The sequence below is a fragment of the Notechis scutatus genome, chromosome 2, assembly GCF_049901735.1.
Source record: "Notechis scutatus isolate UNSWTSFEM ecotype Mainland chromosome 2, rNotScu1.2, whole genome shotgun sequence".
NCBI lineage: Eukaryota > Metazoa > Chordata > Lepidosauria > Squamata > Elapidae > Notechis > Notechis scutatus.
In genome coordinates, this window is record NC_142010.1 from 142,149,121 (window position 1) to 142,164,179 (window position 15,059).

General features: G+C 41.2%; 1 protein-coding gene across 4 annotated transcripts in view; it reads right to left on the bottom strand.

Moving 5' to 3' along the window:
- LOC113416195 (nuclear receptor subfamily 1 group D member 2-like) overlaps window positions 1-15,059 on the bottom strand; it is a 61,952-nt gene that overhangs the window by 16,366 nt on the left and 30,527 nt on the right. The window contains exon 1 of one of the 4 annotated variants that reach the window (XM_087956438.1): window positions 7,039-7,346. The exons of the other annotated variants lie outside the window; for them this stretch is intronic. The gene's annotated coding sequence lies outside the window, so the exon portion shown is untranslated. Of the gene's footprint in view, window positions 1-7,038; window positions 7,347-15,059 lie in introns of those variants that run through there. 4 annotated transcript variants of the gene reach the window in all.

Sequence of the window (15,059 nt, forward strand, 5' to 3'; positions counted from 1 at the left end):
GGCAGCCCTCAGTGCCATGGTGATAAATGCTATTTCATGGAACCTTTCACTATTATATGTTCTACCAGTTCTTTCCAGATACTGCCAGCCATGAGGTCAGAACGGCCCTCCTTGGTCAATCACTGCTCACTTCCTGACTGCTCCCTTCACCTGCAACATGCCTGAGAGCTATCAGATAGATTGTTTTTAAACACAGATTTAGCTCTCGTTGAGGTGTGCAGGAGGTGCTGCACTAAGCAGCAGCAGAACATCCACCTGCCTCAGCCTGCACCTGCCACCCAATTTTTGGGCATCATGACAGGTGGTATAAGCCTATTATTCCCAGCATCTGGCTAGGTTGTCCTACCTGCCTACTCAAAGGAGTGGTTAACAGCATGTTAAAGCAAGTCTTCCGAAAAGCCTTCAGATTTCAATCTGGCCGAACAGGAACAGATCTAACCATTTCTCCATCCAGCCCAATATTGCATGCTCTAGGCATTTCTGCAGGGTTTAAGCCTAGTAAGATATTCCAAATTAACAACATGATCCTCCCTAATTATGGAGATACCAGGGAAACAAAACATATGCCCTTTCTGCCAAAGTTTGACCCTCCCCACAGACTGCTCTCCCTTTCACTATAAGCTGCCATATTGTTTTGTTATTTTTCTGAATATAATTTTTCTTATCCCCTACCTGAAGTGGGCCACAGAGGTTTAGCAGAAGCCAATCTCCCCCTTACATCTTGTGCCCAAGCTTAACACATCCACAAGGAATCCAGGCAAATCTGGAAATGGACTTGTCCGTGTGAATGTCTCCACATTCATCTTCCCATTGACCAAAGGGATGTCAGCTGTCTCCATGACCAATTTTGGCCAGTCAACTCTGTCCTGCAAAACCTCTGACTTGAAAAACATGTTCCCAAAATAAACAGCCTTTCTTTTCCATTTTCACAGGGATGGTGGGGCTTAAAAGGGCAGCAGCCATTCACTCATGCCTCAGTGAGTGCTGCCAACCTTAAAACCATTCTGGCCTTGTATCCAATGAGAACTTGCTCAGAGGACGGCTGTGAGGCATCAGGAGTCTTTCGGCTTTGGCCTCAGGCCTACATGAACTCAGCCTCCCTAGATTAGAAAGATGGCCCAGCTATGTTCAAACACACAACAGTAAACTCAAATAATGAGAAAGCTCAGCAATAACAAAGCTGAAATACAGCTCTTGGCCTCAGCTTTAATGAAGTATCCCTTGATTTTATTGTCAGGTTTGCAGTGATCAAGGAAGCAAATTGTTCCTTATCCCGAGAAGGCCTAAGGATCACTTTGGAGGCACCAGAGATGTTAACACAAGAACAGAGACATAATATTTTCAGTAATTTTGAAGCTATGAGAAAAAAACAGTTTGGGGTATTTTTTTTCACCTGGGGAAAAAAAAAACAGACAGGGAAACTTTAAAATGTTTTAATGTTTTGCCTCAAATGAAACTATAAGCTGCAGAATCCTAAGAAACCTCAGCTTTGTTAATTTGGTCAGTTTGCCAAACCAGAAAACAGCAACCATGAAGGCAGAAATAAACCATCCACAGATCACAAAACAAAATTATGTCCTCTGAGGCCTTAATGGAGAACAGATCCAACAAGCTCCAAAATAAAGTATTATCAGCAGACAATCCCATAAGCAACCTGGGAGCTGAATTCTTGGAAGGGGGGAAGAGTCTGAAATCAGATCACATTTCAGCCTGAGAGCTGAATTGTCCCTACTTGTCCTCTATTTAGAGAAAATTTAGCACTCTGGAATTTGAGATAAAACTTATTACAAATGAATAGAAAACATATGGAAGGAATAAAGGATATAGCAATCCAGAAGCACTTTGTGATACTGCATTCATTATTCCAAAGAAATTTCATTGGTGGCTTTTTATTCTTGCCATCCTTTTTTACTTTTCCTGAAAAAATTTTTTTAGAGAAGTCTGGGAGAAAATGAAAATTCCCTCTTTTCTCAATCCCCCCCCCCCCAATTTTCTTCTACCATTTGCACAAGAGAATAAATCTATTATCTTAGTCCTAGGTAAATCCAAGGTATTTTTTCCCCTCCCACACGCTTATCACTTGATTTGGTGAAGAACGCTAGCGTTGCTCAGAAATTATCTCAAACTCTTTACTAAAGTAATGTTTGAGAGACAGTGGGCAAACCATAGGTACCAACTACTTAGGATTCTGCCATTGCAGAGAGGGAGGTAGTCCTTGACTTACAACCCCAAATGGAACCAACATTTCCATTGCTAAGTAAGATGGTTGTTAAGTGAATCATGCCCAATTTTATGGCCATTTTTGCCAAGCCTCCTACAACTGGCCCCAATCCATTGGGCTCACAACCTCTGGTGATCACAGAAAAAGAAGTAAAAGATTTATTACCCAGGCAGAAGCCAGGAAAAGCACCAGGGCCAGACAAGTTAACTCCTTCTTGCTTAAAAGTCTGTGCTGACCAATTGGCCCCCATCTTCACCCGAATCTTCAATAGATCACTAGAGATGTGCTATGTTCCTTCCTGCTTCAAATGTTCTACCATCATCTCAGTGCCAAAGAAGCCCTCCATCAAGGAACTGAATGACTACAGACCAGTTGCTCTAACATCTGTAGTTATGAAAATCTTTGAAAGGCTTGTGCTGTCCCACCTGAAAACCATCACAGATCCGCTGTTAGATCCCATGCAGTTTGCATACCGAGCAAATAGAACTACAGATGATGCTGTTAATATGGCTCTGCATTACATCCTACAACACCTTGAATCTCCAAATACCTACACAAAGGTCCTCTTTTTCAATACCATCATTCCAGACACTCTTCTAAGTAAATTAAACCAACTAGCAGTACCTGAACACACTTGTAAGTGGATCATAAGCTTCCTAACAGACAGGAAGCAGCAGGTGAAGCTAGGTGGAATCACATCGGATACTTGCACAATCAGTACAGGGGGCCCCCAAGGCTGTGTGCTATCTCCTCTTCTCCCTATATACCAATGACTGCATCTCAAACGATCCATCTGTTAAAATACTGAAGTTTGCTGATGACACAACAGTAATTGGTCTCACTCGAGACAATGATGAATCTGCATACAGACAGGAGGTTATACAACTTGCCTCGTGGTGTAACCGGAACAATCTGGAACTGAACACACTCAAAACTGTAGAAATGGTGGTAGACTTTAGAAAAACCCTCCCATACTACCACCTCTTACAATACTAGACAACACAGTATCAACAATAGAGACCTTCAAATTTCTAGCTTCTACTATATCACATGACCTAAAATGGACACCTAGCATCAAAAACATCATCAAAAAAGCACAACAAAGAATGTTCTTTCTTCACCAACTCAGGAAGCTCAAACTGCCCAAGGAGCTTCTGATACAGTTCTACAGAGGAATTATTGAGTCTATCATCTGTACCTCTATAACTGTCTGGTTTGGTTCTGCAACCCAACAGGACAGACACAAACTTCAGAGGTTAATTAGGACTGCAGAAAAAACAATTACTACCCACCTGCCTTCAATTGAGGACCTGTATACTGCACCAGTCAAAAAAAGGGCTGTGAAAATATTTACAGACCCCTCACATCCCGGACATAAACTGTTTCAACTCCTTCCCTCAAAACGACGCTATAGAGTAGGGGTCACCAACCTTTTGGACCTCAGGGACCACCAAACTCATAATTTTACATCCCAGGGACCACTAACCAGTTCTGTGGGCATGGCCTAATTTGTGGGTGTGGCTTGGTGGTCATGTGACTGACTGGGCATGGCTTGTATGTAAATATTGTAAATATTTATATATTGAATTTTTTATTAAAAAAGAGCAACTTACCAAAAATCAAAGCAGGCAGATTGAGTTGCTCACAGAATCACAGATTCATTCAGAGATCTATCTATCTGCCATTGGCTAGCTCAGTCTGTCACATAAAATTTGCTTGCAAGCAAACTCACAAAATTAACTCACACCATGCATGTAAATATTGAATTTTTTATTTTAAAAAAAGAGCAACTTTTACCCAAAATCAGGCAAAGCAGGCAAATTGATCTATCTATCTGCCATCAGCTAGCTCAGTCTCTCAAATTTGCTTGCCGTGAGTCTGCACGAATTTGCTTGCAAGCAAACCTTCAGTCCTAAGGGAGGTTCGGCTGTGCTGAGCTGAAGATCTAAAGACTAGCTAGAAAGCAAGAAATTCAACCATTTCCTGCTTCCTAGCTAATCTAAATCTCTCAGCACAGCAGAACAGATGATGGTCGGAAAAAAGGAAAAAATAGCAATTTAGTAGGCAAGTTTACCGGGTGAGGAGTGAGTGGGCGGGGAGGGTTCCCGCAGGCCACGTGGGCGGTGCAGCCTTGTTTCTGCGCAGCCTGGATTAATTGCTTTGGAGGGGTGCTCTGGGGATGAGATTTCTCTGGGGCCCACCAAAATTTTCTCGCGGCCCACCGGTTGGTGACCGTTGCTATAGAGCACTGCACACCAGAACAACTAGACACGAGAACAGTTTTTTCCCCGAAAGCCATCATTCTGCTAAACAAATAATTCCCTCAACACTGTTCAACTATTTACAAAGTGTACACTACTATTACTGTTAATCTTCTCATCACTCCTTATCACCCATCCCCTCCCACTTGTAATTGTAGGAAGTGTACACTACTATTACTGTTAATCTTCTCATCACTCCTTATCACTCATCTCCTCCCACTTCTAATTGTAGGACTGTAACTTTGTTGCTTGTATCCTTACAATTTATATTGACTGTTTCCTAGTATGATTTGATTGTTGATTGTACGCTATGACTATCATTAAGTGTTGTATATTATGATTCTTGATTCTTAACGAATGTACCTTTTCTTTATGTATTACTGGGAGTATTTACATCAAGACAAATTCCTTGTGTGTCCAATCACACTTGACCAATAAAGTATTCTATCTATCTATCTATCTATCTATCTATCTATCTATCTATCTATCTATCTATCTATAGATGGTTAAGTGAATCATGCCCAATTTTATGGCCATTTTTGCCACAACTGTAAAGCAAATCACTGCAGTTAAATAAATCATTTGGTTAAGCAAATCCAGCTTCCTCCATTGCTTTTCTGAAACTGGCTGGAAAGATTGCCAGTGGAGATCACATGACCCCAAGCCACTGCAACTATCATAAATGCATGCCAGTTGCCAAGCACCTGAATTACTTTGATACACATGACTAGGGGGGATGCTGCGCAGGATTGGTTGCAAGTCCCTTTTTTCAATGCCATTGTAACTTTGAAAAGTCGCTAAATGAATGGTCGTAAGGGGAGGACTACCTATATCTGCTCACTTCAATAAAGGGAGACTCTATGCTCTTTTGCAATGGAATGCAACATCCTAAAGTAGTAGATGATCATGTGGTCCCACCGCTTTTCAAAGATCATCATGATCCCCTAAGGAAATCAGGATAGGCTAGACAAGTTTATACAATATCAGAAACCTTTTGTGCACTTTTTAGTGAAAAGAGGGTATAACTGAGTTAAAAGACTTGAATTTGCCAGTCAAAAAGGGCTGGATATGAGAAGTGATTCTATGCAATGTAATTTGAAGTGGAGGAAGTAATATTTTTGTAAATGCTCTAAATATTACAAATTAGTTCTTTAAATACCTCTATTACTTTTTGCATTCTTTTTTCTTTATATTCCTATCTTTTTTTTAAAAAAAAAACTCACTTCGTTTAATCTGTTTTTTTAAAATTACTTTTTAAAAACTTCCCAAATTAAAAAAAAACAAAACCCAGCCATAAAATTTAGTGAAGGTTGAGCCCTTATGAAATTCCATCCATTCTATTATGGAAACAATGCACATACAATACTAAATCAAGTCCTTACTATGGAATTAATGATACTTAACCTTTGTCCTGCTTTTCTTCAGAAGAAATAATACTGCATGAAAAAAAGTATTTTAAATCAGGGGAAACCACACAAAATAAAAAAAAAATTTAAAAAAAAAAACAGCCTGGGGAAAAGGGACAGGTTTACACTGAGCTCAGAGAAATTTGTGTGTATGTGTACAAGAGAGAGAAATATTACTGCAAACTGAGCTCTCCTCCTGCTGACTATGTAGGTTTTTGTTTTTTTTTAGCAGTATGACCAAGTGGTTTGACCCTATCTTCTTTTGATAAGTTTTTTTCAACTTCCTACTTCAGTCTACAACTCTAGCTCTTCTCCATCAAAGGACTAACCCAGGCTGCATCTTAGTTTCGGATAGTAGCCAAGGTTAATTAGGTGCTGCCATCTCAGCAAAATCTACACCTTCAAAATAAAAGCAATGCAGTTCTATTTGCATGCATGGTGTACATTTATTTATATTTAATTTCTAATTTCCAACTAACTGCCTTTGGGTCAGACAGGGACAACCAAAGGGCAGAATGTGGCTCCGGTCTGCCCTATAGTGACCAGGAGGTGAGCTTGGCTTGATGGCATCTTCTTGAAAATAAACCTTCATCCACTGCCCTTTGGAGAGTTTGTGCGTCCAGGCATTCGAAGAGATCCTGTCTTCAGGCAGGCCTTTATGGAGTCCAGGTAGGGAAAGCTACCTTAATGGCTTGTGGGCTGTTTTGTATTTGGGACACGTTTTATTTGCAGCAAACAGCTGCTTCAAATGCATCTGGGTAGATGAAATATCTCTGATTTCTGTTCCTAACTGGCCAAGGTCCTCAAAAGGGGAAGGAAAGCAAACCACGATTCATTTTCTATCTTCAAAACAGCACATATGGAGTCCTCCCTCCATCTTCTCTTAGAGGAGAAAAGAGATCAGCAGCTTCAAAGGCTGCGATGACCTAGTTGAGATTTTAGCAGTTTTAACGTGCGTGTCCTCAATTCCAGTTAACCCCTAGCCACTGCATTAAAAAAAACAAAAAAAAAACAACCTTGTAAACAAATCTCTCCCACACACACCCTCCGCACTTGCTGCTCTCATTTTCACTCCCTTACCAAGTCTGACCTATTAAAACCACCTCCTCCTCTCCCCCAAACCTCTCCCCCAAGAGACCACAGTACTGACCCGCTCCTATGCAACAGGGCTGGGGCGTGGGGTTAATCAAGGCCAACGGCGCCACTTAAAACCGTCCCAGTGTTTGCGGTGAGTCAGTGCCAAGGGAGAAGCTTTAAGTGCTGGTTATTTTTAGCCTCTGCCAATAGCTGGAGAAAAGTTTGGACTGCGGGTGAGGGAGCAGGTTGCCAAAAAAAAAAAAAACGAAAGGAAGAAAGAAAAAGAAAAAAAAGAGCTCCAGTTCCCAGCTCTTCTTTGCCTGCAAATTCGGGTCAGCGCCTCACGTGTCCTCCTCCTCTCGCTCTCGTTGAACGAGTGTCGGGAACAGGCAACGTGCTGGAGTCGAGCCAAAGCGGGGCGAGGAGACACCTGACTCACGATTCACGTGGCTCGGCGGCGCAGGCCATTCCGATGGGAGGCGGGGGCTTTTTCGCCCTGAATCGCTCGGGATGCAAAAGGAGAACAAGGGAAGAGCCCAGGCGCGCCTCGGAGACTTACTTGCACATTTCATTACGGCTGGGAAGGAACCCAAAAATATCACAGAAGGTGGAATCCCTGAATGATTTTTTTGGGGGGTGGGGTGGAAATTCAGCAAAAGAGAGGCGCTTTTGCATTCGCTTCGTGATATCTTATGTAACCAATTAACTTGGTTAAAACGGGGTTGCCTCGTTTTGTGGTTGTGTGTGTTGTGCAAACAGGGCCGAAGATATGGCACAGCAGCTGCAGAGAACTGCACGATCCCAAGAAACAGATGCTTCCCCACGTTGTAGGCAGATGCCACAATGTACGGACACACTCGCTGTTATATCGATACCTTTATTGTTTCGCAAAATGGGCTCCTTAAAGCAGCAGTATCTCCCCCTCAAGAAGAATTCGCTTATTTAATGAATACGTTCGAGGTGGAACTTTTTAATTTCAGCTGTCACCTCCCATTTCCCACTGTTTTGCAATCCAGCTAAACTACCAGTAAGAATCTAAAATAGTAGGTTGAGTTCATGTATCACACTATAGGCTATATATTGTAGTATGAGTTTGAAGTCAGAATGTAGTCATCTAAGTCTACAAGCCATGGTTTAACTGATGTAATTTGTTACTTGTATAGAATATGTTCCAATAAGTGGTAGTACTTTCTAGCCAAGCTTGCCTGATTCTTACTAAAAGTTAAATGGGATCATTCCTAGTTATATTTGCATGGGATACCACTAGGAAATTCCTCACTATACAATACACTGGGAAGTTGGGAAAAATATCCCAAAATGTTTTGAAAAGTATCTGGAAGAACCATTTCAGATGTCACACAAACCCAACTCTAGGATTTGTTACTCACTGAATCAGTCCATCTTCAGGCCTGGAAATTAAGAAATCTGCAACTTTTAAAGCAACTTTTGAATTACACAGAAGCCTGAAAAAAGGTAGGCCGCTTTAATAAGTAACAGAGTACTGACTGCTCTGTTGACACAAGGGCTGAAGCACTTCCAAATCATCTTCAAAGCTTGTGTGGCTCTATATTGGTTTCCAGGAAATCTATTCATGTAATGATCAGGAATCAAAACAAACTTGAGAAGTCATCAGCATTTTACTAAATTTTTATCCCATTATTTCATGATTAAAAACAATTCTCAAATCAGATTGTTGTTTAGCATTATTATTTAAATGATGCAACCAAAGATTGGGAAAGCAGGTAAATATTGATAGGCAGACAATATAAAAAATAATATGGGAAGAAATCCAATGGCACAACGGGATCACAAGGAAGTGATAGTAACTGGACATTTTTTCCATAAGTAATTCAAGGTGGTGAACATACCCCTTCCTTATCTTTTTCCCCAAAACAATAACCTTATGAGGTAAGTTGGGCTGATAAGTTCAAAGTCACCCAGCCAGCTTTCTTGCCTATGGCAGGACTAGAACTCACAGTTCTCCTGGTTTATAAGCCATTATCTTCACCACTACATCCAAGAGCAGGGGGTCTCCATACTTGACAACTGTAAGACTTGTGAACTTCAATTCCCAGAATTCTGCAGCCAGCATGGGTGGCTGAGGAATTCTGGGAGTTGAAGTCCACAAGCCTTAAAGTTGCCAAGTTTGGAAATCCCTGCCCAAAGAGGCTTGGAGACTGCAACTTTTTGTTAGTTCACAATCTCAGCTGTTATCTGAGCAACCCATATCTAATTCTGAAAATGGTATTTAAATTGCATTCTCTGCCCATCTCCTCCATGACAAAATATGATGAAAAATTAACATGGTATTCTTAACCATCAAGCCAGACTCCATCCCAGCATTCCATGAGAGTAGGGTTTCCCAAAGTAGTCAATATCAATTCCCAAGGCTGGATGGGATTATCTATTGCTGTTACTGAGTTATTATTTGCAGTACTATTAATTAAAGTATTTTTATACAATAACTGGAGGTTGATAAACAATCTGAAACTTCATGAAGAGATTGATGGGCTGAAAAGTTTAAGGACTCCTGCATTAAACTAAAAATGAGTGTACTAGTTCCATACAGATCCAGTTCAACCAGTAAGATTATTTTTACTTAACAGCCCTGGTGGTGCAGTGAGATTAGAAAGCAGTATTGCAGACAAACTCTGCCCACAGCCTTGAGTTTGATCCTAATCGGTTCAAGGTTGACTCAGCCTTCCACCCTTCCAAGGTTGGTAAAATGAGTGACCCAGATTGTTGCTTTAATCTGGGGTTTAAATGTGTGTATGAGTGAACCCATTATGAAATGGCCTTGCCAACAAACCTACCAATTGAGTCTATTTGTCATACTAAGCCAGAACTAAGTGAAACACAGTATGGTTAAATATGAGGAATTCCATGGCTGTTTGCAACTTGTCAAAGAGAATTGCTATACACAAGGTCAGTACATCTGGTCAGTGTATCTTCACAGCTGTCAACCATTCTCATTTCTACACTGACTCTTGCAAGTTTTAAAACCTGCCCCTTTTAAAAAAAAACATTGCAGCTTTTTGTAGCAAAAGGCCCCCTCTGCAGAAGCAATCCCCTTGCTGCATTGCCCTTCTCTCAGTTGCATGATTTTCAACCGTGTTGCATCTGCCTCATCCATCACCCACCATTACAGGATCTGTGCTGCTGATACTGCAGTTTGTTTGTATGCAGCAGTGTGGAAGAAGGCAGCAGTGGCAGCCACCGCGGACAATTTCTGAACCTCCGGCAAGCAAAGAATACGTATGGCACCTTATGTGTTACAGCATGAAAAGGGACTACTGTTGCAGGATACCCACAGAGATAAATCCTTGGCAACCTCCAGAACTGCTGTGCCAAAGATAGCTTGCTGTGCCGCTTGTTTCTGGTGACCTAAATTTACCTGATAAAGGCAAATTGAGCTGTGCTCTGAATTGCCTTTAAAGCTAACAACAGCTGGGGGGAGTCCTGCCTTATGTCAGAATGTAGGCCAAGAAGCTGCTGCTTTTTCCTCCCACCTACCTCTTTTTATTTTATTTTTTAAAAACAGCAAATCTGATTTTCCTCCTCTCTCTGCAGATATGAGCGATGGCCCTATTTTGAGCTCATATCGGAATCACTTTGAAGCTGACCTTTGCATATGTTATTTCCTTGGCTCTGCAGTTCAAAAGGAAAGAAAAATTACTCAAATTTTGCTTACATAGCTGAATAACAGAAAACAGCAACCCCATTCAATTTTTAATAGGGAAATTCCTGGTCCAAATTTGGAAACTATCTTCCACCCAAAATAACAAAAAAACATTGCATTGAAGGAATGACATTTTTCGAGCCTCTGTACTCCTAGCATAACAACTCTACCACAGGATTGTCTGGTGGCAGACGAAATTAAAGAAAATCAAAAGGACCTGATAATAAGATGAGATTAAAAGCTTACTAAAAGGCGGGGAAGATCCTCCTTGTAATTATCAAAACCCCTTTTCCAATTCTTCGGGCTAGTTAAAAAAGAACTGAAAGTGTTATTATCCAAGTTACAAAGACGAATGCATTATTTTTTACTTTACCTTACTTGGAGCTAGGATCTCTCACACACACACACACACACACACTCCCCTGAAGAGAATAATTTTTTTTTCTCCTAGTATAGTTGTTATTTCTTCCTCTGCAGCAAAGAGCCTTTAACGCAGATAGCTTTATTCATGTGGTCTGATTTCAGACTCCTCTCATATGTTCAACCCAACGCCGCAAGTTTTCCCCCTACAGAAGAAATGGCTTGGCATCCAAAGCTTCACAAATCCTGCCTCTTTATTACCCAGTCATGAGAAGTCCCATGTAAAGCAATTAATCAAAAATAATGACTCTTCCTCACAATTTAAGAAAGTAAAAAGGAGTTTTGGCCTTATGAGAGAAAACTCTCCCAAGCATGCAGCCAGGGCTTCAACATATAGAAGGCAAAAAACATCATTCAGTTGTTTAATATGTCTATACCCTCCATCAGTGGAACAGCAGCTCAATTTTTTTGGCTTTAAATAGGTTGAACAAATCAGAGTACATTAATGAGCTTGTCAGAACTGTAGCCACACTCCTAGAGTGGCTAGGAAAGAAATGTGATATTAAAGATATCTGTTTTCTTAATAGGGCCAGATATCCCTTCAGTAACAGGGCCAGATATCCCTTTAGTTTAGAACAGATGAATCTAGGTTTCCAAGGATCCAGCGTTTGCAGTATTGTTTATGTATTTTACTGTAAAGGTCAAATTAAAGTTCCAAACAAGAGCTATCCTTGTACCAAACTTACACTACAAAGTGCTGAGTTGGAAGTTGGAACGCTTTAGAAAGAAGAGTTGTGTGGGAATTTATTCCATACTAAGTTTGAACATCTAGCCTAGTTTGTATTGGCAGCCCTGACGAGTCATGGATCTCCAGAATTGCAAGTATGAGGCTTTCCCAGGCCTACCTACAGAAGTCCCTATGGCCTTATGGCATGTGTAGTATGTATGAACTGCTGCTACTATAGGACATCGTGGGAAAATCCATTCTCTAGCTTAGACATATTTGAGCTTCTTTGAAATCTGAAGACAGCAGAATCCAGCTTGCTCCTAGTGCAAGCAGAGAGGAGGTTCAAGTTCACTGGTAAAATTCAGCTAGGGAAAATAATGTAGGCAACAGTTTACTGCAAGTATCTTTGAATCATTTATTTGTTTTACTACATCGTAGAATGCAAATATCAAGTTGACTTTTGGTGGTTTCCAAATAAGTTCAAGGTAAGAACTGGGACCAGAGAGACTGTGGCCAAGAACTCATCCTTGGGCAACATTCCCAGCAGATTCTAATAGTGAACACTTTATTATCTATTATTATGCATAAATTGCTGTAAAAAAGTCTCAACAGATTATTCTAGGTCAAGAAGTAGGTTTTGTTTAGCTACAAACCCCAAACATTCTTAGTCAACCTTGCTCTTAGAAAAAGATAGAACAAATTTGTCAGCAACATCTGGAAAAGTATACAGGTGGTTTATTTATGACCACAGTTGAGCCTGAAATTTCCACTACTTATGCAAGGGAGTTGTTAAGTGAGTTTTGCCCCACTTTACGATCTTTTGGCTGCAGTCATTAAGCAAATCACTGCAGTTGTTAAATGAATCATGACCTTGTTGAGCAAATCTAGCTTCTACCATTGACTTTGCTTGTTGGAAGCCAGCCTGGAAAATTACAAATGTGATTATGGGATCCCCAGAACCAGGGGTGGGATTCAAATTTTTTAACAATTGGTTCTGTGGGCATGGCTTAGTTGGTGGGCATGACTTGGTACTCATGTGACTGAGTGGATGTGGCTTGGTGGTCATGTTATTGGCTGGGCGTGGCCAACTCAATATCATTGAGGCACGCATCTCTTGCCTGGCCTCATGACTGTGGGGATGCTGCAACAGTTGTAAGTGTGAAAAATGGTCATAAGTCACATTTTTCAGTGCCATTGTAACTTTGAATGGTCACTCCACACAAGCAAAGTACCAGCAAAGAAGGGGAAAAAATTCCAGAGAAGTTCCTGAGACAGGAAGTCTAGTCCTGCCAAGAATGTAACAAGGGTCAACGGAGAGGCAATTTCTATAAGCAACACCAGAATGTCTCCTTCCTGCCTTCCTTACAGGATTAGGCCAGTAATTTCTTCTAACAACCGGTTCTCCGAACTGCTTAGAATGTTAACAACTGGTTCTAGTGAATAGGTGCGAACTGGTAGAATCCTACCCCTGCCCAGAACAGTGCAATTGTCATAAACATACACCAGTTGCCAAGTGCCTGAATTTTGATCATGGGACTATGGGGATGCTGCAACGGTCATAAGTGTTAAAAAAAAAAAGCCATAAAACTTTTTTTTCATGTCCATACTAACTTCAAAAGGCCACTGAATAAATAGTTGTAAATTGAGAGCAACCTGTATATTCTTCATTGCTGTTCTAACTGAAACAGTCTTGTACCTGTAAATTAAATGTAGCCTCGCATTTCTAATCCTTGTTGCTCCATAGACCTCACTGCTTCTAAATTAAGCTCTGAGGATATCTCCTTTTCATACAACACAGCATTGTATACATCTATCAAGTGCTGTTTCCTTGTGAGTCCAAACCAGAAAGAACGAAAAAGGAATGGGCTCATCCTCTCCTTTCTTCCCTTCAGCTTCTCTCACACTCCAGGCAAAGCTTTTTCTGATGCTCAAATGCTACCAAAGCCCAAAACATTTCCAGCAAAGGTAAGCCACAAGCTGCTTTGCTGAATCAAAGAAACTCCACGCAGGTGGCAGGCCTCTGCCCAATCAGAGCTGGGTTGCCATATCTTGCCTGCTGCAATGCATTATAGCTTTGATCTCAGTCTCTCTGGCACCTGTGTTGTTGATGCCTGCAGTCAGCAAAGTAGGTCAAAGTCACCCATAATGGGAGAAAAGGGCAGGTTGAGGTGGCAGCGCTCTTAAGTTGGGAAGGAAAGAGTATTTTTGATATGCAAAACCAGCTCTCTGTAAGAATCCGGTGGAAATAAGAAACTAAAGCAACCTTACACACTGTTGTTCATTTGAGAGAAGAAAGCACCAAGCTCACTTGACAAGGCTGTCATAGTCCATTGTCATAGAGTATTGCCTAATAAACAACAAGCAACTCCTTTCCAGTTTATAAAACTTATTTGCTCTTCTGTGCTTGTTTGTCCAGAACTGACGTTAACTCACTATAAGTATACAGGTACGGTAGTCCTCAACTTATGACCATAATTGAGCCCAAGATTTCTGTTGCTAAGTGAGACATTTGTTGAGTTTTGCCCTGTTTGAGACCTTCCTTGCCACAGTTGTTAAGTGAATCACTACACTTATTAAATTAGTAACACAGTTACTAAGTGAATCTGGCTTCCCCATTGACTTTGCTTATCAAAAGGGGATCACATCAAACCACCCCCGGGTCACTGCAACCGTCATAAATATGAATCGGTTGCCAAGCATCTGAATTTTGATCGTGTGACCATGGGGATGCTGAAACAATTGTAAGTGTGAAAAACGGTCATACGTCACTTTTTCAGTGATGTTGTAACTTTGGTCACTAAACGAACTGTTGTAAGTCAAGGACTACTACCTGTGCAACTAATCACAAGCCTGGCTTGGATTCATATCTATATCTAAGGCAGAGCTTCCTTTCTTTCCCTCGAAGTTTCTCTCCCTCCCTTTTCAGGCTGTCGTCATGCATCAAATGCATAAAAACCTTGTGTAGGCAGAATTTGACAATGTACTTATAAATCTGAACTCTGCATGTTCCCCAAGTCAGCGGTCGCCAGCTAGTGGGCCGCGAGAAAATTTTGGTGGGCCACAGAGAAGTCTCAACCCCAGAGCACCCCCCCCCCCAAAGCAATTAATCCAGGCTGCACGAAACACAAGGCTGTGCCACCCGAAGGAAGCCTCCCTACCCACTCACTCCTTACCTGGCAAACTTGCCTGCTAAATTGCTATTTTTCCTTTTTCTGACCATCAGCTGTTCTGCTGTGTCGGGAGATTTAGATTAGCTAGGAAGCAGAAAATGGTTGAATTTCTTGCTTTCTAGCTAGTCTTTAGATCTTCGGCTCTGTTTCGAAGCACA